The 26853-nt window shown below is 38.8% G+C and overlaps 1 protein-coding gene across 1 annotated transcript in view; it reads left to right on the top strand.

The window, feature by feature from the left end:
* Positions 1-8114: 8114 nt before the first annotated feature.
* MYO10 (myosin X) overlaps positions 8115-26853 on the top strand; it is a 552927-nt gene continuing 534188 nt past the window's right edge. The window contains exon 1 of the mRNA XM_080580154.1: positions 8115-8133. The gene's annotated coding sequence lies outside the window, so the exon portion shown is untranslated. The remainder of the gene's footprint in view (positions 8134-26853) is intronic.

Raw genomic sequence — 26853 nt, 5'->3', positions numbered from 1 at the left:
TTTTTTTCTTTCTTTCCCATAGACTAAAACATTGATGGATGGTCTTCTATTGTGAGAGACTCTATTTTAGCTACACGTCTGTTATAAAGTATTGGAATAAATAAATTTCATGCATTCTGGATTAGGCTGACAAAAAATGCTTTTTGTCAGAAACCACAGCAGACTTACAAAAAGCATTCCTTTTCCATCCATCACAAGTTTTTTCCTATCAAATTTGTTAATCTTCTTGTTGCATGAAATATCCATCATAGTTTTAGCATACCCAACCTGGCAGCTTTCAATGCATTCCTCATTCAAGGTGTGTTAGCATCTGATGACTTAGACTGTGTTTAGGTAGGAATGGCTAAATTCTGTGACTTTCTTTTTTTTCTCTTCTGTGTTCTTACAACCTTATCTGCACAATTGACATAAGAGCCTGTCAGAGATTCTGCCTAGGACCCAAACATTAATCTCCGATTCAGATTTCTGTAATAACTTGCCAAAACATTGCACTGCTTGTGGAAGAGGAATGCATCCAACAAAAATAGTGAATTTTCTCCTTCCTTCCATGACTTTTGCTCTAGATAGTACATGAAATTACTTCTTCAGGCAAGGTTTATTTTTTTTACCTTTGAGTCTTCACAAGAAAACAGCAATAGAAACTTGGAAAAATTGGAAATCTGAAAAAATGAGCCAGATTGAGAGTTAGCTTCCTCTTGACTCTAGGCAATTAGGCAAATGAACTATTGAATCAAGGAAAGGCATCTGAGACTTCAACAGGGTGTCTGAATGATGGGTATCTATTTACCTTTTTATGACTACAAATGGGAGATGAAAACTTTCTTCTAACAAAATGGTGTTTATTCTGGGTGGCTGTGGCATTAGACTAGGAACTGTTATTCATTTTATGTTAACATTCTTTTATATCTCCCAATGTAACTTTTTTAGGCAAAACGTTACAAACAGTAAGTTTGGTTGACAAGTATTCTTTGATATTTTTTATATTTTAAATCTCATGGGAACCTTTACAACGTTTATTTTAATTTATTAAGATTTGTTTCCTAAAAAAAAAAAAAGCTTTAAAAAACTTCGTGTTGAAATATTTTGTACTGGAGAATATAAGAAAAAATATTTTTAAACTACATTGATGTGATAGTAGATATCTGACTAGCCTTGAGCCAGTCTTGCAGAGTTCCTACCTCATGGATGCACAAAATAAAGGAAGAACATGGAGATAGGAGATGGTGTCTTAAGTACAGGGAATACAAAGTTCCCCCAGGGGGTCTGACCCCTCCCAGCCTACCAGGTATACATGGTAGGAGAGAAGGGGCTATGCACATATTTCCCCTGCATCCTTTTGGCAGAATCACACAATCAGATGGGAAGCAATGCAGCAACCCACTAATAGTAAATTGGATGCAGTGTGTGGGGAGGGGAAAAGGAAATAACCAAAACCAAATGGAAGCAGGCAATGATTTAGGAAGGAAATTGATGAGTGTTCCAGAACTGTTTCTCACAATGTAAGTACACCATTTGATAAGGACAGTGCCTCACCAGGTTGTCATTTGCAAGGTCAACAACATTTAAAAACAGAAAGTGAGGAGGAATTTGTGGTTTTAGTGCTTAATCTATCTCAAGAGTGCCTCAAAGAGTGCACTTCATACCTGTATAGAGGTAAATGCAGACTTCTAGGACCTCTGATCCTGGAAAGTATTTTGAACTGGATTCTCCTGTTCAAACACATAGCTCTAGAAACAAAGTCACTGTTAGTATATTAATCCTCTCCCATATGTCTTAGAGGTCAGAGAAGGCTCCATTTTACAGTTCTGTAAACATTGTGAAGAACCATAACTTTTCTTACAAATATTACAGATTTAGCATGTAGACTTTTTACAGTAAATTCACTTCTATAGTTATACCTGTAGAAAGAGCCTCACGGCAACAGATTGATGCTTCCTCTGTGTGCCACAATGCTATCCGTTAAGCTTAAAGACATAATTACCTTCCTATTAAAGTCTTAATTAAGACTTTACCTGCTTATTAAATTCTTTATCACTGCATGATTTTTTTTTTCCACTCCTTTCTCTCCTGTCATCTAGAGGATTATAACAGGATCACGATGACAAAATGCACACAGGAATTACACTGCATTTAAATTCAGTAACTAGTAGGTTAAGTGATAACCCCTTCCTCACCTGCCCATCAGCACCACCAGTTTTTCCTTTGAACCTATGAACTCTGACACTTTCAGAGGCTAAATAATCTTTCACAGGAGTTTTTGTGATACCTAGGAATGAAGTCCACCTAGGCCTTGTTCTTTATCTTAGGCTACCTGGGCCTTTTCCAGATTTCTTTTTCTTCCCTAGGTCTTTTGACCAAAAGCTAAAGAGCATCTGTTCCTAGTCACCAAACTCAGCAAAACGTAATAAAGTCTTCCTAGGCAACCACTCTCTTGCAAGCCTGGTCTCATTTTGGTTATGAAACATCCTTCCCCTTTCCCAGTAAAGCCTGATTTACAGCAAGTGTCTCTTCTATTATTTAATGCTTTCATGTTGAATGTTTTAAACCTGTTGCAACAATAAAGCGATACCAAATTTCTACAGACCCTGAATAGGACATCTGTTATAAATATCAGATACAATATTTAAGGCACCTTCTGTGTAAAAATGGAGAGAGAATCTGAATAAGTAATAGGTTTCATCACCAAAACTGATGGACTAACCATCCTCAGCATATCACACTGAACTATACAAAACTGTGAGCTCTCAACTCTTCCATTAGAGAAAATCTTTTTAGAACAGTACAAGACTATTCACTTGAGATTAGACATTGCCTGTGGAAGACAGCCATGCAGAAGTCAGTGGGACTGCTCAGACCACCCTATCCTCCTTCAGTTAAACATGCAAGGAATGGAACAATAGATATAGTGTGCTCCCTGAGTCTTGTTTCCACTGCACTGTGCTTATGTGCCATAGGTAGACACCGCAGTGCCTCAGTACTAGGGGCACTTCTGAGAAGCAGACAGGAAGGAGAAGAGTTTAACTGACAAGCCCTGAACAGATGAAGATTGGTTTTGGGAAGCAGTAGCAACAGAAGAGTGGCAAGATAACACCCAGTGCAGCAACAAGCTGAGGGCTAGACACAGGTCTCTAATCTCTGACTTTGTTCACTTTCCTCAGTTCACAGATATTCTTCTAGAATTATATTTTTAGCCTTTTCTGTAGTTCAATATTGAAGTAAATAATAATAATTATAATAATAATAGAAAAATAAAAAGAAATGTTGCCAGATCAGTCAACTCCCAGTTATAAGGAACACAAATAATATCCTTCTGAAAATTTTAAGCAACAATAACTAAGGTTTGGGAGTGAGGGATAAGGGAAGACCAGAGAACACATTAATATAAATGATGGATTAACAGATTAAATCAGTAAAAATTACAGTGAACATTTCTAAATTTTAATACATGCATCCCTAGAGAAACAGAACAGCTACTTAACTGAAAATAAAATTAATGAAAAATAAAAAAATCTCTTTCTCCCAAAAGCACAAGATTCTATTGTTATCATTGTTAGCTTGCTATCATGAATAATTATTTTGCTAAAAAGAAGAGCTGAAATGGATTTTTTTGTTTATTGTAAAACACTTGTACAATATCACACAAGAGTAACACGTTAGGTGTGTTGTTATTTAGCTTGTTCTACAATAAGCAAGCTCCATATATTTTCAGGCTCCAGTGAGTTTTGTTGGCACACTCTATCAAGATGATATTTCAAAGCATCATTCTGGCTTTCCTCCATTTCTAAAATGCTCCTTGCAAACCGTTCTTTTACCCTCACAGTTAAGTCAGAATTCATGCATGCTTGGAATATTTTAAGGGCAAATCCTGCTAAACGCAGAGTAACCACATAGTAAGGATAAAGGAACATAAATCAGATTCAAACAAATAAAGCTGGCTAACAAATTACTGCCTGTCAGGTAGCCACAGCAGCAGTCAGCATGCCAGCTTTTTTTAAAGTAAGGCATGCTAACCCAAACTCTTTCGCTGAAGTGTAATAGGTTCTGCTTCTCAATCACAGAAGGCTAAGTTCACACATGCAAACAGAAAGCGTTAGTTTAGCCTTGGAGAGGCAAACTCTCAATACCTCTCTCACTTTGTCATGGTCAGTTGTGCACTGATAACCAAATGCAATATTTTCCAAGCTGTTTTGCAGCTCCTTTCCTAAATGGACACCTCCATGTACCTCGCCTGTCTCCCCTTCCCCCAGCCACCCATCTGAGTATTGTGTTCCAACTCTGCCTACAGAAGTACCATACTCAATCATTTTTGCACTTTTCTTTTGGTGCTCTCCTGCCTCAGGAGGTAGAAGCCTCAGCACTTTGGGAAATTCTTTGGGTTTGTCTACATTATGCAGTGAACAATAATGCATAGATCTTGTGCTAGTAACAAGTGAATTCTGAGAATAGAAGTAGTATTTCAGCACTGGCCTAGCATTGTGCACAAAGCACTTAACCTTGCTGAAAAGACAGGACTTGTGTTAGTCTATCAGTTGGAAATAAGCTCTTCACATACTGTGTTGCTTTGACAATGTGATGCTGAACTCAACTGTATAGATAGCTATGAATAGCACTGAGTAGGTATGTCCTGCGTGTTGGTGCCCTAAAGAAAGTGTCATGACATACTGAATGTATAGCTTCTGGAGCAATTTATTCTGTATTTACAGAAATGAAGAGAGATACAACCTATTCTTTAAGAGTTGAAACTTGGCTGAAACTTCTCAGTTAGATTACCTAATAATTTTATTCTTATAGCCTTTCATGAGACACGGAGCAACTCTTTGCTCAATTGGATAATTACAGGACAAGGGGGAATGGTTTTAAACTAAAAGAAAGGAGATTTAGATTAAAAGTTAAGAGGAAATTCTTCACGCAGAGGGTGGTGAGGCACTGGAACAGGTTGCCCAGAGAGGTTGTGGATGCCTCATCCCTGGAGGTGTTCAAGACCAGGTTAGACGAGGCCCTGAACAACCTGATCTAGTGTGTGGCATCCCTGCCTATGGCAGGGTGGTTGGAACTAAATGATCCATGAGTTCCCTTCCTACCCAAGCCATTCTATTATTCTAAGATTCTGTGATTCCAAGAGTATGGTGTATTACATCTCAGAAGAAAGAGACTAATTGAGTTTGTTTCCTTTAACGTGATTGATTCCTATGAATAAATAATCTATGGGATTGTTTTGTAGCATTTAAACAGGAATAACAGGAAAATGTTTGCTAATAGGCCCCAAAAAATAGGGGGGGGGGGGGGGGGGGAACACACAAACAAACAAAAAAACAAAAAAAAAAACCACACTCCCTGAATGTTTTATACTAGCTGTGCAGTTTACAAAATTGTATACTGTAGGGCTGGTGCTCTTCAACATAATTCCAGAAATAACAGAAATAACCACAGATTTAATCTGAATGGTCCTGAATACTCTTAGGACAGAAAAATTATAGGAGCTAATTTTGTATCCTTGCCCTTCCATTTACTGGCCATAATCAGCATTTGCTACAGGACACATCAAAAGGAGGACTGGAGTCATGTTGCAGGTATTGGCTCACAGTCTATTCTGCCTTTGTCTTACAGGGCCAGTATCCAGGTGCCCTTGCTATACTGGAGACAGTGCCAAATGAGCCCTTTCTTTCACTGCAACATCTGTTTGTCAGGCAGCCAGTATCTGAATTCAATATTTCCTGCAGAACTATGCTTTGGAGCTTATCGACAAGTCTGCAGGTGCTGCATTTACTCAAGAAATGTGTCTGGTCAGATGAGGCTCACAGCCAGTTCTCCTTGCTTCCCTTCGCTTATCAACCACATTTAAGCATCAGCCTCTGAGATCGATAAAAATGTTTCCCCATTAAAAGAAACAGGAGGGCAGAGAGGACTGCGCACTCATCCACCCAACAAGTCCTGAGGCACCAGCATATAATTCTGTGACCCTGTTCTGACTGACCTTTGAGAGCAATGGCCTGGGCTGCAGCCCAGGCTCCATGGCAGCTCCAATACCTGCTGTTTCCTCTTATCCAGATGCTTCTGAGGACCTGCAGCCAAACCATGGGGAACATGAGCTGCAGGAACACAGGAGGAATATCAGCAATATTTCCAGCCCTGACACTACCATAATGACCTTTTCCTTAAAGAAGCACATCACTTTATCTACTGATTCATCTTCTAAACTTTTTATTATTTGCATGTATAGGAATTGCTTTTTTTGCTTATCACTCTAAATCCAATGAATATGTACACAAGTTTAGTAATTTGTGCCTGTCTTTGCACATAGTGTCTCATACTAAAAAAATCTGAGAGTGTCTAAGCCCAACAAGAACAAACCGCCCATTCTCTCCTCTGACTAATTTTCAGTAAAGTCATAAAATGGAAGCTTGTTAAAATGGTTTCTCAATTAGGATATTGAGGGAAATAGTGCTGAAAGTCTTCCTGAAGTCAAGATAAACGATTTTCACTGCTCTCCATCTACCACTTAACATGGTTTGTGATTCAAAGTTTCTTTCCTACTATGTGTATGTGATGTACAGGTCTACTCAAGTAGTTGAACTCTACTAGTCTTTTCTTTAAACATAAAAATATTGTATTCTAAGGCAATTTAACTTCTTATGGAAGTCTATGGTTAACATTATATATTAGATTTAAAAAAAAAAAAAAAAGAATTTGGCAACAAAAACTTACTTTATGACAACATAATATTTTTCACTAAATAGCAACTGTTTATCCTGAATTCTCAAATTTACTACACCCTCCAGCCTATATATTTCTCTGTATAGAAAATATCCTTTCTATTAGGTTTTTCAATGAAAGAAACAATCAACAATCTTATTCACAACTGTATTCTTATGGAGGAACTGTAAAAGACCAGAAAGACATTTTTTTCACATGGACTACTAAATTGGGCCCACCTCCACCTGCAGGTTTCAGAAAAGTGGATTTACACATTTGAAAATGGCAGTTAAATGCATGAGTCCCTACTTGATTTATATAATATATAATTCGTGTATTTCTCTGAATTACTACACCTATAATCATGTATATTGATGTGTGAACACCAATTGCAAGATACAGATAGCTAGGAAATAAACATATAAACCAATGAAAGATTTAATGTGGGATTTCATAGACTTAAATAGTTTCATTTTACAGAACAGGCTGATTGCACCCTTATTTAGAATGCCAAGACCATGGTTAACCAAAAATAATACTAAAAATAAAATAAATAATAATAATAATAATCCTTGAAAAACTTCATCCAAGAAAGGTACATTGAGGGGAATTCTCATGTGGCTTCACATCAAACTAAGCTACCCACCATCTCATATGTAATTATGAAAACTATATTTCTTTGTACCGGTAGCTGACACTGAAGATTAAGCCAGTTTCCATCCTGATAAGGAAATGAGTTCAAATAATAAAAGCAATCCTGTTAACTCAACTGCTTCAAGTTTCCATGTGGACCAAAAAGATATCAGCTGTTCTCCTGACTTTATAGGTTTAGGGTTGTACACAGTGTTTGGAAGCATACCCAAATTCTTTGTAGCCAGATTGCTAAACAAATACTGAGAGTAATACAATGTTTTATTACTCTGTATATATGTTTAAAATTTTAAAAGTAAAAAATGGACCTTTTGATCTCATGTTTGTTTAATTCACAACCTGTTTCACAGGTTCATGTTGATTTTTTGTTGATCTGGATCGATGTACAGTAAAAAATAGCGTAGAAAAACAAATAGCAATTTCTGCAATAATCAGTGTAATGCTGTCCTGGTTCCAGTTAGGACAGAGTTAATTTTCCTCATAGTAGCTGGTAGGGTGCTATGTTTTGGATTAGGATGAGAAGAGCGCTGATAACATGCTGATGTTTTAATTGTTGCAGAGCAGTGTTTACACCAGGCCAAGGACTTTTCAGCTTCTTGCTCTGTCCTGCCAGCGAGCAGGCTAGGGGTGCAGCAGGAGCTGGGAGGGGACAGACCCAGGACAGCTGACCCAAACTGGCCAAAGGGGTATTCCATACCATCTGACGTCATGCTAAACAATATATAGGGGTGGCTGGCAGGGGTGGGGGGCCAGCTGCTCGGGAATAGGCTGGGCATCGGTCAGCGGGTGGTGAGCAATTGCATTGTGCATCACTTGTTTTTTACACATTATTATTATTAATACTGTTATCATTATCACTATTATTATTATTGTTATTATTATATTCCTGTCTTAATAAACTGTCTCTATCTCAACTCACCGGCTTCACTTTCCCGTTTCTCTCCCCCATCCCAGAGAGGGAGGGGGGAGGGTGAGCGAACGGCTGTGTGGTGTTTAGCTGCCAGCCCGGTTAAACCACAACAAATGCTTATTCTCATGTTGGTTGATGATTTCACTTTGTTTTTCAGGGCTTCTGTATTGGATTTATTTGAATGCCATTGAGAGTTAGAACCCTTGACAGATCAGGAGTGTTGAACTGAACATTGATCAGCTGCATCATGAATGTGAATTCTACTGGTTTCAGTTCTCTTATGACATGGCAAGCAACTCCTTCCCCACAAAAATTATCTAAAAATTACTCTGGGAAATTGTGCACAGCCCAAAAATAACACTGAACCACTGTAGGTGAATTACATGTTTGCAGTTTATGCAACTTCAGCATTTAGATATTCCAAAATCCTAGAGAAATTATTCAAAGACACAAACAGTTACTGGTCCAGGGAAGAGACTGTAGAAAGGGTTCAAAGTATTCAGGAATGCAGAGCTGTGAGTGGCTGAGGTCATGTTCTCTGCTATCATATAAATTGCAATTTGGTGCAAAACAAAAATAAATAAATAAAATAAAATTAAATTAAATTAAAATAAAATAAAATAAAATAAAATAAAATAAAATAATAAAATAAAATAAATAAAAGTTACACTTGAAAGAATGCTGGCCCCATTGTTAGAGGCTGAAACACATAAACCTTCACATGCAGCTCAATATAGTCAACACACCTGTTCATCAGCTCTGAAAATCAGTTCCCTCCAGTGGTTCTGAAGTGTAATGTGTTTGTTTCATTCCGTGTTTGGTCATTCTAAATGAAATTTTGAAGAAGAGTATCATGTTTCTCTTTAAAGAAGGGTATCATGTTTCTATCTGTGTCAGACATCTTACCAGATTTCCTTAAATTGTCCAAATAAATACAATAAAATCAAACAAATTTTACAGAAAAAAATGTATTAGCATAATGTCAGAAATGAGTAAAATCTCCAACACTGAGTAAAACCTCTAGACCCCTGACTGAGCATTCCAGGAAATCTCACTTACAAGATGTTCCTGAATGCTACTGAGCATTTGTTTTCAGACAGGTTATTTCCTTATGAGGCAAGATTGGTCGATTGTTTTATTTTACTTCCATTCATTAGTGTATATTTCCTACTTGCATTTGAAGTATTATGCTCAATATAATGCATTGGACTGTAAGATACACCAAACATTATCTAAACAATAAAATAGAACAAACAAAGTCAGAGACACAGTAAGAAAATAGGAAAAGGTGGAGAAGGCCATTTTTGCAGGACACACAATGTAGTGCTAGTATTCCAACAACAAGGCTAGAATCAAATAAAAACTACAGCTGCAAAATGAAACAGAATCTCTGGGGGTAGAGGGGAAATGAACACAGCTCCGAGCAGAAACCAGCCTAGAGCAAATATCAAGCAACCCTACAGAACAAACCCTTGGTTAAGCTTAATAGCACAAGATGGTTACTGCAATCAAATTTTAAATTAAACAGCTCCAGCTGTTATGAGAGACAGTGGAAGACCACCTAATAACTTTTCCCACTCCCATAGAAAAAATACAGCAAAGGAGCACAACTGAAAGGACTTCAGGAGAATGAAATAATCTGCCATAATATGCTTTAAAGATATGGGAACTTAGACAACTAACAATCATGTTATCTCCAAGGAGGAGAGAAACACTGTGAAGGAAATGAGACCAGTGCTATACCCATAATGCCTACAGAAGAACTTCTGAGGAATCTGAGATATGAATGCATGTGCTGTGAGGATTGTATACAAGGCAAACAACTGTCAACACACTTAAAATGTTATTTTCTGTATAGAGATGATGTTGAACTCAGAGGTTTTGCCATGTTGCCTTACCTTACTACAGTTAGCCTGGCTGTTTAGCTAGAGCTCAGCTGTGATATTATCTATTAGTGAAAAAATTATTGGTGCAAAGAAAATTCCCAGTTCAGACTTGCAAAAATTACCCTTCAGAGTTTTAGACAGAATAAATGGGTGAAAACTGAACCAAGCAGTTAAACTGCTCTGAATTTAATTAGAGAGGGACTGAGATTTTTGGTATGCAGAAGCTTTTAAATCTATCATCTTGATTTGTAACACAGCAGAAAAATAATAATAATAATAATGGACAAAAAAGAACAAATTTTTCTTTGAGTGTTGCAAGTTGTGAGAGGTTGAACTAATGTTGGAACCTTACTGCAAAACAGTGGAGCAAGACTCTTTTGATAACAGGCAAGTATATTTTGCGTAGCGTTTTTTTTAAACTTAAATATATACACATTCATATATATACTCCATGCATTATATTTGCATGACATTTAAAATATTTTATTGAAGTGTGCATTAAATAGAAAAATCATTATATAAAGAATATGAAGAAACATATATACTTCAGGTGTATGATTTTATTCCTTTCACAAATATTAGTGGAATCCTGCAAAGCCCTCAACACTATCTACCATGCCTGCAGCAGAAAAAGCAGGTAGTTTCAAGAAAGGAGTTGGTGGTTTGTCCTTTGGCTGCTGTTTGACAGTATTCAGAGACAGACCAGTGACATGGCCTTGGCTGGTAGAAGTCTTTGTCAGGCTTATGTTCTGCCTGTGGTGACAAGAGGCCCACTGTCAGAAGCACTGCACCTATCGGATATTGTTATCACTCTCAACCTTCTGTAGCTGGAGATCTCTCCTCTACTCCTGTTCCTAGCTATGGAAAGGAAAACCTGCAGATGCTTATGGTACCTAAGAAGGCAAGCACCTAAGCTACTAGGATGTGCCTAAAAGGACTCAGTTTCTCCAGTCATGCACAAACCCAATGCCAGGTTGTACAGAGTATGATGGAGCATGAAAAAATGTCTGGGTGGACTGCTCTTGCAGAAACAGTTTGGATGCATTGCCTTGGTGCAGCAACATCAAAGAAAGGATGTCAGGGACTATGCAGCATACCCAGACAAGGTGTTTGGTCAGTCTGGGCTGTCTAACCGCAAAACAGAGATCCAAATAAACAGAAGGAGCACTTTTATGAATCCTTCTCATACCCTTCCTCTTTTACTGAAGTAATAAGACTTTCTCATTTGTTTTTAATATATTTTCCCACTCGTTCTCTCTTGCTCTCTCTATAGCTCACCAGTTTGAGACAGCATGTCTGTACACCATGTTCACAGGATAATGCCATCTACAGGTTATTGCTGATGTCTCCTGATTCTGCGTATCACTAGAAATTCTCCAAATATGACCTGGACATTCATTTGTCATTACACCAAAACAAATATTATTCATTATTGTGCTGTACTATTATATATGAGTGTATGAAAAACACTAAAAAATGGCCAATAATGATTAAAAATTATATGGAGAAGGGTCAGAGGGGTGTATTAGCTCATTCTAAGTGTGTGATAAATATTTTCCACTGTAGTTGTAATACAAAATAGAAAACAACTATTAATTATGAATACACTTCCAGATCCACTTTGGGGAAAAAAATAATAATTAACAAAAAAAAAAAATTAAAAAAGAAAGAAAGAAAGAAAGAAAGAAAGAAAGAAAGGACTTCTTATGTCTAGTACCAAAGATAAGACTTCTTAAAAAAGCCATGCATTTGATTTTGTATTCAGAGTGGCTGCACCATATTCCAATGTGAAGGCAAGAAAACTCAGCTCCCTCTGGGGTACAGAAGGCACAATGAGCATACAACATCTGCTGATATCAAAGTTGAGAAGCTCTGCCATATTTTGTTTTTAACCTCTACCACTGGCCCAGTACTGCTGCACTCAGGTGCTTGCAAAGGTGCCTTCTTCCTTTCCTTCCTAGCATGAAGGACTCCAGTAAAGTTCTGCAATGTTAAAGATGATATTTCTGACAAGATATTTCTAGCTTCAGCATTGAAGCTGTCAAGGGTGTTGTCAGTTCAAAGCAGGCTCCCTTTCCTCTCAAGGCATTACATAACCACCAATTTTGTTTTCCACATTTACTACAAGGTGACAGCAAGAAAATAATTCAGTGGAGGAAGTAGTAGTTAATATACCAAGGTCTGTCTTTTATTACCTTTTTTTTACTTCTTCTCTTTCTTTTCCTTACATATGGATGACCAGTCAAGGAATTTATCATTTGATTTGTGATTATACTTCTCACATTAAAGTAGACTAATGTAATAAAACTGTGATCCATAACCAAGGGTAAAGAAGGGAACCATAATTCGAAAGAGTGAAATCTGTTTATTAAAACGTGCAAAAGCAACAACTTTGTTAAAAGGTCTGTATCACTTAACAGCACACCAGATTCACAACAAATATACTGCCGTTTACTTCTTAACATCATCACTTAACTTGTGATCATCTGGTGCTTTGCAAACATATTGCAGAGTAAATCCCTACTCAAAAACTCAAACAAATGAATGGACTTTTTGTTATGCATTTGATATAATGATATGGATACCACACCTATTCAGAGCTCCAATGACTCCATTTAGAAAGATAAGAGTTTGTAATAATAAGAAGAATTGCAGCTTTGCATTATAATAATTTGTATCTGCCTTAGTCCTGTATGATCTCCATATATCAGAGTTCAAAGGCATTTTTATATGTCTATAAAAATATGTTTCCGTATAAAAAGACTGAAGATACTTACAAGAATGTGTTATTTCCTTGCTTATTTTTCCATCAAAGCCACACAAACCCATACTAAAGCACTGCAATTGGAAGGGTTCAAAATGATTTATGTCAATACAAGCCAAAATAGCTGTATGAGAAGTGTTTTCAGTTCAGAATTAGCGTTACTGTTGAATGGGAGAAAGGGAGAAAAGGAATTCTCAGGATTCTAAATGCCCTCAACATTCAGGTCCATGCACAGGTGAATTATAATTGAGCTACAAGCAATTGTAGACATTCCACACTTGGGGAACTCCAGTCTCCTTAACAGAACAATAGTGATTTCATGCCAGGTTCTCTTGTATTATAATTCCCCAACACAGAAAATATATATAGAATTGAATAAAATGGGGCCCTGGAAAATATTACAAGTATGACTCATCTTAAATGAGGGTCAAGAAAGGCTCTCACTGGGTTCCAAAGCACAATCTGATAACACTAAGCACATGGGCTATTTTCCTAGATGGGAACTGCAGCAGACAGCACAGCATGTCTTACACCAGATGTCACTGTATCATGCATGAAGAATATAACATCTTCATTATAGCCTTTCCCTGGTAAAATCTGTGCATACGATGTTGCAGCAAAAAGCACCACCTAAGCCAACCTAACATTCAGTAAATCTATTTCCCCACATTTCTGACTAACAAAGGAGATTTTCTTAGACCTAGAATAGCTGCTAAGATGCCTCTTTCCTCCCAGCCATGCAAGACGTTGCTTTCTGAAATGGAATACAAACAGAAAATAAGAAGCTGGTTGTGTCAAGGTTATTTCTCTTCTACTAAGAGAAATAAAAATTTGCATCTTCTTTTTTTCTCATCTTTCCTCCCCCTTTCACACAGGGAAAGCTGTACACTTATGGAGATGAAAACAGACATGCGTTCTCCGTTTACAAAGGGTTTAATTTAGTCCTTGAGTCTGCACAGAAATCCTCCCTGCAGCAAAGTGATGTCAGACTATCTGTGTACCCCTGCAGTATATGGAAATCCTGGTTGCCATGAGAACCAGGCTGCTTCTTCGCTGAGGTTTCTGCGCACTGCCATGAAGACGTGCCTCCATTTTGCCACCTGGAAGCCAGCTGGGCTGCAGGATGCCCCGAGCCGGGCTGGGTGGCCCTGGCACTGCTGCTTCCTGCCAGCAGGGCTCTGTTAGCCCCAGCCATGCTGCTGAAATGAAAGCACAAAAGTGTCACAGCAAGATTATATTTCTGAGGCAACATCCTTCCCAATTGTATTTCTTCCCCTTCTCACCCCTCCACCCTGGAAAATAAAATGAAGTGATAAGCTGCTTGGACTTCAGGCAGCGTTAAGGCACACAACATTTTACTGTATTGGGAGAGAAATCAAAGCTATACAACCACAGTGAGATCTCAGAGGAGATTTAGGTATCCGAGCAGCCATTTTTTCTGAGTGCTGCTGCATACACATGCTGCCTTTCTGAATACAATTAGAACAAATACTGCTGTGATAAACCAACGTCATCTTCCTATGCTAAAGGAAAATGTCAGTTTCCCTTTTCACTTCTTTGCTAGGGATACAGAACCAGCTCCTTCAGATACAGAAGTAGTTAGAGCTGATCTGTCAAAACAGATTTTTCCTCTTAAAATATGACCTCTAGACAAAAATCCTTGTGGTAAGACACTGAACTACATAACAGGCTGCAATCAAAAAGAAGCCTTTATCACAGTTTATAATTAAGAAGAGTATGATATAGCAACAGGTAAACTAGCATTCATGAGAGGAAAGTGTTACAAAGGAAACAGTTATATATAATCCTGATGGCTAACACAGAATTAATGGTCCACAAAACCCAGTCCTAATCAAAGCATAATGCCCCAAAAGTGCTACATATCCATGTAAACCATAAAAGACGAGGCTTAAATGGCTTAATTTCAGCGTATAATGTTTTCTTATCCCTCTGGAGAGTATTCAGGAGCGACAGACACTCTTCTACATTTTCATGGGGAACTGGGACTTCAGACATCTACCCATCACCTGAAGGTATCGACTCCCTCTTTCTTCTCCCAGGAGGTCAATTGATAAGCATTCAGGTTAAACTCGTCACCTGTTTTTAACATGTGTTTGCAGCTTTCTGCTTCCTGGTCAGACACTATGCAGGCTTCTGTGCCTGAAATCATGTTTGTTTTTTTTTTGGTTGGTTGGTTGGTTGTTTTGTTGTTGTTGTTGTTTTGTTTGTTGTTGTTGTTGTTGTTTTTCTTTTTTCTTTTTCTTTTTTCTTTTTTTCTTTTTTCTTTTTTTTTCCCTAATTGTATCAGCTAGCAAATAAAAATATATTGACTCACTCTTATAAATCTACCATCAGATTAAAAAAAAATCTTTCATTGTAACGTTATGGGAGAATGAACACGAAACAGCCATGGGCATGGCTGACTCAGGATTAGTTTTCAGATTTTAATGAATGGCAGAGTAAAGTTTTTTTCCTGTTTGCCCCATGTTACTTAAGATAGAGCTACACAGTTCAGAATTCAACCAGTAGAGGACAGTGGTGAATATACACATCATCAAGCATGTCACATATTTTATATATATGAAACAATTTTTCTGTATAAATTGCTGTGTTTCTTGCCATCTCAAAAGTCAGTTTGCATTAACAAAATATGTGTATGTTGAAGGAATGCAGATTACAAAGAATGCACAGAACATATGTAAATAATTATGCTCCATATATGTGGAGTGTATTTCTTAGTTATGCAAAACACTGCTTGGGTCTCACTCAAGGATCTTGGCTTGGTTCTTGTGCAACAGGCTTCAAAGGTTTTCTTAAATAAAAGACAGACCTACACTGCAAATCCAATAAGCATTTTGCTTATGTTAGGAATGCAGGACAGGCTCCTCGGTGTAATTATTTCTGTTCTTTAATATAATCCAGAGTCCAAGAAGGGAGGGAAGTTGCACAAAAGTCTACAGAGCTTTAGCCTACATCAGGAGCAATTGCTCTACCCACACTTTCAGGAACAAGTCATAGAAGAATAAAGATCTAATCACTTTTCTACTTTTTAGAAAAATTCTGTAGTTCCTTCATCTATGTACCTTGATCTAGACTGTATATATTTTTAGTGAGAGCTGTTGGGATTTATTGTACAAGTAGCAGCACACCTGTATCTAAAGGCTCTGGAATGCAAGTACACTAAGGTAAAGACTATGGCTTATTTAATATTTAAAAACCTTCCCACTTTATTTATATATATATATACGTGTATATTATATATATATTCATGTGTACATGTATATTATTATCTGTCTTGGCCTCATGGTCTGAGTTTTCCCGTTGTGTTTTGTTTTTTTTTCCACTTCAGTGCCAAGTTATGTAAAACTGAGTTAACAACTTCATATGATTTTGCAACACAGAATACACAGAGAAAATATCTTTGTGTTTTCCCTAATCTAAAGAACAGTAGCTTGAGGAAAATGCTTGTAGAAGTTACAGGCTATATCAACCAGAAAAAACATTTCAATGTTTATGTGAACTCTACTGCATGAGAGAGCACAGCTCACCAATTTCCATCATGTTTCATTTTCAAAGTGACATTCTACAAAGCCCTGAAGAGACTAGCACATAACAAAGAACATCTCCCAGGGTCTGGTCTCTTCTGCAGCAATACCTATTAATGGATTGTGCAAAGAGTGCTTGTTTACAAGGGGAGATGATCAGTAAGCAGTTTCTAAAGACTTTAAAATTGAGAGACAAGACTTCACCCACAGGAGAATTTAATCGACAAATATTTTCAAGTGCTTCTCCATGCAAATGTCTAGCTCATATTCCTATATTTTAGAGCATTGAAAAATATCTGCATTCAATTAACACATGACATGTCAAGTGTTGTCATTATCTTTTTCTTTCCAGAAAATGGAATGTTTATCAGGTACAGAAATAAATGACCCTTTGATTCATTTCAGTATATGCTTGGATTTTGAGTTTTGCATTAGGCTGTTTGAATCTTTCTAAATATGGGACAACAAGAGTTATAGGATCAACTATAATCACAAGAATAGGGACCTAGCATGCCGCCTTGGCAGCAAGCATGGATTAGAGCTAAGGCATTACAGAATCTACAGAGTGTCTAAAGTCCCAGAGATCTTGGAATTATGTCAGAATCTGAAAGTGCCTTTTAACAAATGAATGCTTCTCCAGACTTCATGACTGCAAAGGTAAAGAGAGTGCAGCCAACTCAGTGGCACTAAGTGAGCCTGCAGACCATCTGAATGAATCCGTCCCAGAGTGGTGACCTACCACCAGCATCTCCCATCCAAGTCTCGTTGCTCCAGGCACTCCTGTCAGCAACAGACTCTGAATGGCTGGATGGACTGCTCTTACAAAAGAGCATAGCATATGGCCATGTTAATTTGGTCCCAGGGGAGTTCACAATAACAGAGTTGAAAAGTGTCCATATGACCTCCAAATTCATTTGTATTCTTGGCAGGTTCAAGTCATTGCATCGAGTCAATAACTTGATTTGTGTGTCTCAAACACTGGGAAACCATATAATAACTGAAATCTGTTTCTCATTCACATGCATTTTCTTCATCCTCTAACTAGAAGTATTTAATAGACAATAGTCACTAAATAGTATATGCTGTGTAGAAGTTTTTATGCAGAAGTATCTACATAAACTCTTCATATTTATAACTATAAATGAAGTATTATGTTTTCAGATTATTGATACAATGGGGAAAACCTCTGACATTGATGCAGAAGTTGAGGAATGACTACATCCGTTCTTTTCCTAGGTTGAATTCTGCTATCACATTGCTTCTCTATACAACAAACTACCAAATGCTGTTAAGATCATCTATATATCACAACAGATAAACAGAAAAACATGGGAACAGGAAAAAAAAAAAAAAAACTTAAAACTCCTCTCCTTTTTCACTTGATGGATCTGTGAAAGAAAGGGGAGAAAAAAAAAAAAAGAATACTTCAGATTTTTCCCTCTTCTTTATTTTTACTCCTCAGAGAGGAAGGATGATTATTTCCTGGAGTAAAAATAAAAGGTTTCGAATCTTAAAACTATGAAGAAAATACACTGAGGCTGTTTGTGAGAAGCAGGAGGAGAGAAGGGGACTGCCTAAATGTGAAGAAATAGACACTTGCTCTGCCATCTGTTCTCATGCATGGTCACCAGGTTGCTCTGCCATGTTAGAGGCAGCTGCTCCCTCTTCCAAGAGTTAATGTGAGATACAGCAAAGAGAGAGCCTACCCTTTGACTTCAACTGTGCCTGCAAAAGATCACAGCAAGTATGTTTATGGTACCCAATTATTTGTGATATCGCCCCTGGTACAGTTCCTCTCACTGTTCTCTGTTGCCTCTTGTGACAGTGGCAAGCTGTATTTTCCTCTCAGGAACAAATGCCAGTGGATTAGCACTATCATATTCTATTCAGTAGTCTTTGCTTTGCATGCATTACCCTCACTGTGTTCTATGTCACAGATGATTCAGCAATTTGGTCCTAAGTTCAGGAACAAACAAAGATTACTGAAGGGACTGCTTAGAGGAAGGAAATGAACAAAAGCCCTGTTTGTTAGAAGGGAAAATAAATAACAGTTTGGCTGTTATATGAAAGGAAGTAAGACCAATAAGGGATACAAAATTTAGGATAGCAGCTGCTAGAGTATGAACTGGGACTAAGATTTGCCTTTGCCATCTGCAGAATGCATTTCCTCAGAGTACGAACTGGGTCTTTGCTCTGCCAACATCACGGTTTCTAAGCTTAAACACACCTTTTTGTTTCTTTGTTGCCTTTTTTTTTTTAACAATTTAAAGAAAGTTCACTTAAAGTTTATTCGTTTAAAGGTCTCTGTCCCTGTCACTTTCTACCGGCTTGCTTGTCTCTTTGTTTCTCATAGTTCAGATTAAGTTTCCTCCAAAATTTATAGGAATAACAAGCCAAGACTTCAGTGTACTGTGACTGGGCTATTTCTGTCTTTATTATTTTATTTTATTTTATTTTATTTTGTTTTTGTTTTGTTTTGTTTTGTTTTGTTTTTTGTTTTGTTTCTTAATTGTTTTTGTTGTTGTTGTTGTTGTTGTTTTTCTGTAAGAAGACTGGGTTAGGTGTTACTTAAATGAAAGTGATTTTGGCTAAGCTTGCCTGGAAAAAAGACAACTTCAGAAACAACACATTGCAGGAGTCAGAAAAATATTGCTGGTAATCAGGAACCTGAAGCTCAAAGAGAGTCTGCAACACAAAGCCAGGTGCAGCCATGCAGTCAGACCTCAGAAGTAGCAGCAAAAACTTCCTATAGTCTGTAGAGGACTTTGCACAGTTAAGACTTCTCAATTGCTCTCACAATCAAGCTTTGGAGTAAGAAGACGGTGTGGAATTAAAAAAAAAAAAAAAAAAAAAAGGCTGTCTTTCCTAACTGCTTTGAGTTTTCCATGTCTAAAAATGTAGTTATTCTCATTTTCTTTCTTTTAAGCCCGACAAGGAGTTGTTAATATTCGTAGAATCACAGAATCATCTAGGTTGGAAGAAACCTCCAAGATCACCTAGTCGCTACAGCCTCCTTTAAGATACCAGTAGAGCGCGATAAGGTCGTCCCTAGCCTCCTCTTCTCCAGCCTGAACAATCCCAGCTCCCTCAGCTGCTCCTCATAAGACTTGTTCTCCAGACCCCTCACCAGCTTCGTTGCCCTTCTCTGGACTCGCTCAAGCACCTCCATGTCCTTCTTGTAGCGAGGGGCCCAAAACTGAACACAGTACTCGAGGTGTGGCCTCACCAGAGCCGAGTACAGGGGGACTTCCCTAGACCTGCTGACCACACTGTTTCTGATACAAGCCAGGATGCTGTTGGCCTTCTTGGCCACCTGAGCACACTGCTGGCTCATATTCAGCCAGCTATCAACAAATACTCCCAGATCCTTCTCTGCCAGGTGGCTTTCCAACCACTCATCTCCCAGCCTGTAGCGCTGCTTGGGGTTGTTGTGCCCCAGGTGCAGGACCCGGCACTTGGCCTTGTTGAACTTCATGCAGTTGACCTCAGCCCATCGGTCCAGCCTATCCAGATCCTCCTGCAGAGCCTTCCTGCCCTCGAGCAGATCGACACATGCACGTAACTTGGTGTCGTCTGCAAACTTACTGAGGGTGCACTCGATCCCCTCATCCAGATCACCGATAAAGATATTAAAGAGAACTGGCCCTAGTACTGAGCCCTGGGGGACTCCACTAGTGACCGGCCTCCAACTGGATTTAACTCCATTCACCACAACTCTTCGGGCCTGGCTACCCAGCCAGTTTCTAACCAAACGAAGCTTATGCCAGTCCAAGCCAAGGCAGCCAGTTTCTCAAGGAGAATGCTGTGGGGAACGGTGTCAAAAGCCTTACTGAAGTCAAGGTAGACCACATCCACAGCCTTTTCCTCATCCACCAAGTACATCACTTGGTCATAGAAGGAGATCAGGTTCGTCAAGCAGGACCTGCTTTTCATAAACCCATGCTGACTGGGCCTGATCGCCTGGTTGCCCTGCAAGTGCCGCGTGATGACCCTCAAGATAATCTGCTCCATGAGCTTCCCTGGCACTGAGGTCAAACTAACAGGCCTATAGTTTCCCGGGTCTACCTTCCGGCCCTTCTTGTAGATGGGCATCACATTTGCTAGCCGCCAGTCAACTGGGACCTCCCCTGATAGCCAGGACTGATGACAAATGATGGAAAGCAGCTTATCCAGCTCTTCTGCCAGTTCTCTCAGCACCCTCGGGTGGATCCCATCTGGCCCCATCAACTTGCGTACATCTAAGTGCTGTAGCAGGTCGCCAACCATTTCCTCATGGATTTTGAGGGCCACATCCTGCTCACCATCCCCTTCCACCAGCTCAGGGTACTGGGTACCCAGATAACAACTGGTCTTGCCACTAAAGACTGAGGCAAAGAAGGCATTAAGCACCTAAGCCTTTTCCTCTTCTCTCGTCACTAAGTTTCCCCCCACATCCAGTAAAGAATGGAGATTCTCCTTTGTCCTCCTTTTTGTATTTATGTATTTATAAAAACATTTTCTGTTATCTTTAACAGCAGTAGCCAGACTGAGCTCCAGATGACCTTTGGCCTTTCCAATTTTGTCCCTACACATCCTTACAACATCCTTATAATCCTTCTGAGTGGCCTGCCCTCTTTTCCAAAGATTATAAACCCTCTTTTTTTCCCTAAGCTCTAGCCACAACTCTCTGTTCAGCCAGGCCTGCCTTCTTCCATGCCGGCTCGTCTTTGGGCATGTGGGGACAGACCACTCCTGAGCCTTTAAGATTTCCTTCTTGAGGAGTGCCCAGCCTTGCTGGACTCCTCTGCCCTTCAGAAGTGCCTCCCAAGGAACTCTGCCAACCAGTGTCCTGAACAGCTCAAAGTCTGCCCTCCAGAAGTCCAAGACAGCAGTTTTAGTGATCCCCCTCCTGACTTCGCCAAGAATAGAGAACTCTACCATTTCGTGGTCACTCTGCCCAAGACAGTTCCCGACCACCTCATCTCCCACCAGTCCTTCTCTGTTTGTGAACAGAACGTCCAGAGGGGCACCTCCCCTGGTAGGCTCACCAACCAGCTGCGTCAGGAAACTATCTTCCATGGGCTTACTACAGGAGGAAGCCATGGCAGATCCACCTCAATGCTTTGAGCAGTTGGACCCATCACATCCCTGCAGCTCTGCCCCACCAGTCAGTTGTGGGTGTCATATGATTTTGCACAGCTCTGCTTATGATTTGCAGTTGTACTTCACCAACCCCATCTGTATCACTTTAAAAAAATTGATTGCTTGAGACCAGAGAATTGACTGATGGATTGGGCTCAAAGTATTTTAGTAAATGAGGATACATCAGGCTGTCAGCTAGTCACTATTGGAGTTCTGCAGGACTCCATTTTAGGGCCAGTACACTTCAATGTTTTCATTATTGACTTGGACACAGGACTCAACGATATACCATGTAAATTTGCAGATGGCACTAAATAAGGAGCTATTGACCCCCTTGATGGTACAGAGGCCTTGCAGAGAGATCTTGACAAATTAGAGGGCTGGGCAATCACTAACAATATGAAGTTTAACAAGAAGAAGTGCTGGATTCTGCACCTGGGAGGGGACAACCCTGGATGTACATACAGACTGGGGGTTGAGAAGCTGGAGAGCAGCTCCGCAGAAAGGGATCTGGGGAGTCTTGGTGACACTGAATGTGAGTTAACACAGTGCCCTGGTAGCCAAAAAAGGGCCAACTGTGCCTTAGGGTGTATCAGGGACGGCATCACGAGCTGGTCAAGTGAAGGGATTGTCCTGTTCTGCTTTGCACCAGTGTGATCTTGCCTCAAGCACTGTGTGCAATTTGGAGTGCGACAGTATAAGAAATACATAAAACTATTAGTGTCCAAAGCAGGGCTAAAAAGATGGTGAAGTGTTTAGAGGGCAAGATGTCTGAGGAGCAGCTGAGGTCCCTTGGTTTGTTCAGCCCAGAGCAGAGCAGACTGAGGGGAGGCCTCATGGCAGCCTGCAGCTCCCTCACGAGGGAAGCAGAGGGGCAGGTGCTGAGCTCTGCTCTCTGGGGACAGCAACAGGACCTAAGGGAACGGCGTGGAGCTGGGACAGGGGAGGGTCAGGCTGGGTGTTAGGAAAAGGTTCTTCACCGAGGGGGTGGTTGGGCACTGGAACAGGCTCCCCAGGGACATGGTCACAGCACTGAGCCTGCCAGACTTCAAGAAGTGTTTGCACAACTCTCTCAGAAATATGGTTGATTTTTGGGTGGTGTTGAGTGGACCAATGAGTTGGACTCAATGATTCTTGAGAGTCCTTTCTAACTCAGGATATTCTATGATTCTGTGATTCTATGACCTAAATATTTGTGTTGACACTTCTAACCATTAAGCATAAACAGAAGGTTCGTACAAATCTACAGCTACTTTCAAAACTGTTTCCCCAAATTCTACCTACATATCAACTTCACTAATTTCACTGACAAGAAAACTAACTGTAAGGCACTTCTCAAATAATCATATCTAGTATGCACATTCTCTCAGTTCACACCATTTTATGCTTTCACCAATACTCCTATTAGGAGTCTTCTATGCAGTAGTAGTCCCAGCCCAAGTGTTTCAACCAATATATTCAAGGCTGAAAGCAAGTGCTTACAAATGGAGCACGGAAACACACAGAGGCACTTCTTGCTTCATTTGGACTTCCCTGTGTTTCCAGTATTAAATAACAATGACTCCCTTTCTCACAGAGCACAGCACATGAGTGTATGATTAAAGATGCACACAATTTCATATGAATGATTGGAGAGGTTTCCTCTCACAAGGGGCAAATAAAGGCTTAATATATTATGTTCGCATAGATCAGGATCATTCCATTGCAGAAAAGACAGGAGGCATAAAGGTTTTATCTTTTTTTCTAACAAGAAAGAGATGGTCATGTTTCATTTGCACAACCCTGATTCCAGAAGGCAGTAATATCTGTATTTGTGTTTACCTATGTGTTATGCTATGGACTGCAGTGACAAAGGAACATATAAAGCAGTACTCTTTCCATATGGACATTCTAATCTGGATGTAGATGTCTGGGGCTGTGAGTTTTATGGAGATGCAGAAAGAAATTGTTTATACTAGCACAGACCTATGACAATAATTAATGTTATCCCTGGTCTCATTTTTGGTCTGTAAGAAGAGAAGATGTGGTGAATTCAGGGTAGCATGGCTTTGCATATAACGCAAGCCTTACAAGTACATGTAGACACAGATTGTCACTGTTGAATTTGCCAAACAACACTCAGAATAACACAGTCTATTTCAAACATATCTGAATTTACTTTGCTTCCATGTTGTTTGAAGTGAATAAGAACTTATTTTGCAATTGTTCTTGGAATGTTATGTATCCAAAAGCCAGGTCTAGTTTATATAATTACAAATAAATACATGTGGGCATATGTATACATACACATTATTTTTCCCTACAAATCATATCTCTCTTCTAAAGTGAAATCATTAGCCTACAACACTGAACCACATGTCCTTATCTGTATTTTGCATGCTAAAACCGAATTTGAATGATTATTTGTTTCCAGAAGCATATTGCCTTCCCTTGGCAGCTGTCCTGTACTGCTGCAGTTTCTGGTATCCTCTTTGTTGCACACATTGGCAGCAGTAGCATTACAACTGATCTCTTAGAATGACTGTCTCAGCAATACCCATTAACTCGGACCTACAAATAAGGTTTCTCCCATTTCTGTCAGAATGAAAGCATAAGGGAAACTGAATACTTTGATGTGGAATCATTGATACTCTCTAATTTATTGACATATTCTTGGAATAAAACCAATATAGAAATGTGATAGTATGTTTAGTTGGAGAGATATTAAAATTGCTTCAACTAATGGCAAAATCCCTTTTGTGCCTGCATCTAGATCATACTTTAGATATGTAATTCAAAACCACATTTTGTGATTGTTCTTATTTAAAGATGCTTAAAAGAGCCCTGTGAAAATATTATCTTACTTCTCCTCAAACCATCCAAATTTCACATATTCTCATTTACGTCAGCTTTGTGGTACCTATCCTTCATATTTGATTTATATTCCACTGGAGTTTACACTGTCAACCATACCACCAAGTTTTGGTTGTTTCCACAAAGTTCCTTACTTTAGCTAAGCTGTTATAACAGTGACATTATTTTATTTTATTTTATTTTATTTTATTTTATTTTATTTTATTTTTATTTTATTTTGTGGTCCATTCCTGAAAAATTGTATCATCCCACATTTCTTCTTTATAGTTGTGTCCTACAGCAATTATTCACAGGGCAAGAGTATCAGAAATGCACTTTTGCATTTTAGTTGTGTGACTCCGAGGATGATTTAACCTTAATAAGGAACATTAACACTATTATATATACCTGTTTTGTATGCAACTTTCCCTTCCCATCTGTACCATTCCTATTGCACCTGAGAATGACTTATGTCCACTTCATCTCATTTTTGCTTCTGCTAGTTCCCTCCGACCCTTGCCCTGTTTTTGAAACTTTTCCCTTTTCCCTGTGCAACTTAGTTGTCTAATCATAAACTATCTGCCTACCCTAGTCCCAAAGAAAAGTTTCCCTTTTCTTTCCTCATTCTTTTATGAAGGACATGTTCATCCTTGTTTTTTACGAAGGGCAGGACCCAGTTTTTCAAAACAGGTGTTCAGGCTCTTGCAGAGAAGCTCAAAAGAACAAAAGGTCAAATTCAGCTGCAATGAATAACCACTCATCTCACAGGGAAGAATTTGTTCCCAAATAGTATCAAGGAAAAGAAAAGGGAGAAAAATGGGAAAGAAAACTTCTAAAGGTAAACACCTCTAGATAAGAAATTTGCCTTTGTGGATAATTTCTCATTAAAAAGGTAGGTCTGAAAGGCAACATAACAGTCTAGGCATGTGGTACAGTAGGGAGTGATCATGTTACTTTTAGAAGATAATGTTTAGAGACTTTTTTAAGTCTGCATCTGAAGGACATTTAGATAAGAAAAAGACAAAAATATTGCATTTCTAAATAAAAAGCTTCTCTTTTCCAGATGTGTACAGGTACAGAATTTTTCCCAACAGCTGTAGGAGAGAATCTGTGGCCCCAAGGATACAAGACTACCTGGAACAGAAGAGGAAAAGAAGCAAGTTCTTTCTACTTCAGAGATATGACTTTTTTCAGCTACATAGCTCCGCATCAGAGATTCAAGCAATTTAGATGATGAGGGATCAAAATATACTGCTTCAGCTACTTGGTATCTGCATTGCTACTTCACAATTTTTGAGGGTCATTAGTTTCACTACTTCTAATATTTGTGCTAGTATCTTGTAAACCAGTATTTGTAGAAACACCATGTTATAGCTGCGGTCATGTTCTACCTACCCTGGAACAGACATACAGACTTACAAATTATGAAAATAGTATAAGCACATTTTGAAAAGACAACCAGATTTTGGATTATTTTGGACATATTCCAGGGAATAGAATCTAGAGAAGTAACAGTGGCGGGCAGGAGGGAAGGGGAAGAGTGAAAGACCTTTTTTCTTGTATAACTGTTAACCGTTTACAATTCAGTTCTACTTAAGAATTCTAGGTCTGTGTTGTTTTTTGTTTTATTTTTGTTTGTTTGTTTCATTTTTTTTTTTGTTTTGTTTTGTTTTTTGTTTTTTCCCAATGCAAGCTGGTAGAGCATATGCATTTATTTGATTTGCACTGCTTAATCTGAGATAGCATTTATTGCCTCATAAAACTACTGAAGGAATGAAAGTAAGCCAGGATGATAAAAAGTCCAGACAGAGAACTGGATACAGTCCAACCTTTGTAGATCAATGTCCTGTTTAGTTTAAAACACCATATTCCTATCAGCTCCTATTGATAAATTAAGATATAACTGTACTGTATATTCCTAGATCATTAGAAGACTGTGAGGAAAGAAAAAACAAGCCCTCTGACAGCAGTGGCATTCATTCAAACTATTAAACTATAAAATTATTCTTTCCCATCTGAGTAAAGTCCAACTTAGGATAATGCATGACAGTGTTGACCAAGTTATTTTACAACTCTATCTTATACTACTATATAACTGTAGATTAATGAAATACTTTGAAAGAATTTCTGTCCTTAAACTGTACTTCATTTTGGCAAATAAGAATGGAGAGAGTGTTGTTTAATCTTATTCCTTTTAAGTCCTGCAGTGTAATTAAAGGGAATAAATCTTGAAATCCAGTTTTTGATTCAGCTGTAACTTAATAATGCTGCACCTGCAAAATCTGCCATCTGGGATTCTAAGGTGTCCCGCACAACATCTAGAGCATTAAGTAATTGTTTCCACAATATAGGGATCATATTTGAGTAATGATCTTGATCAGGAGCCTAACAAAGTCCAGTGAAGTCTGACATTAACTGCAGTGAACTCTTAGACAGCTCTGTAGAGAGCAA

Source organism: Anser brachyrhynchus, assembly GCF_964034855.1.
Source record: "Anser brachyrhynchus genome assembly, chromosome: 2".
NCBI lineage: Eukaryota > Metazoa > Chordata > Aves > Anseriformes > Anatidae > Anser > Anser brachyrhynchus.
This window is presented reverse-complemented; position numbering and strand designations above follow the sequence as displayed.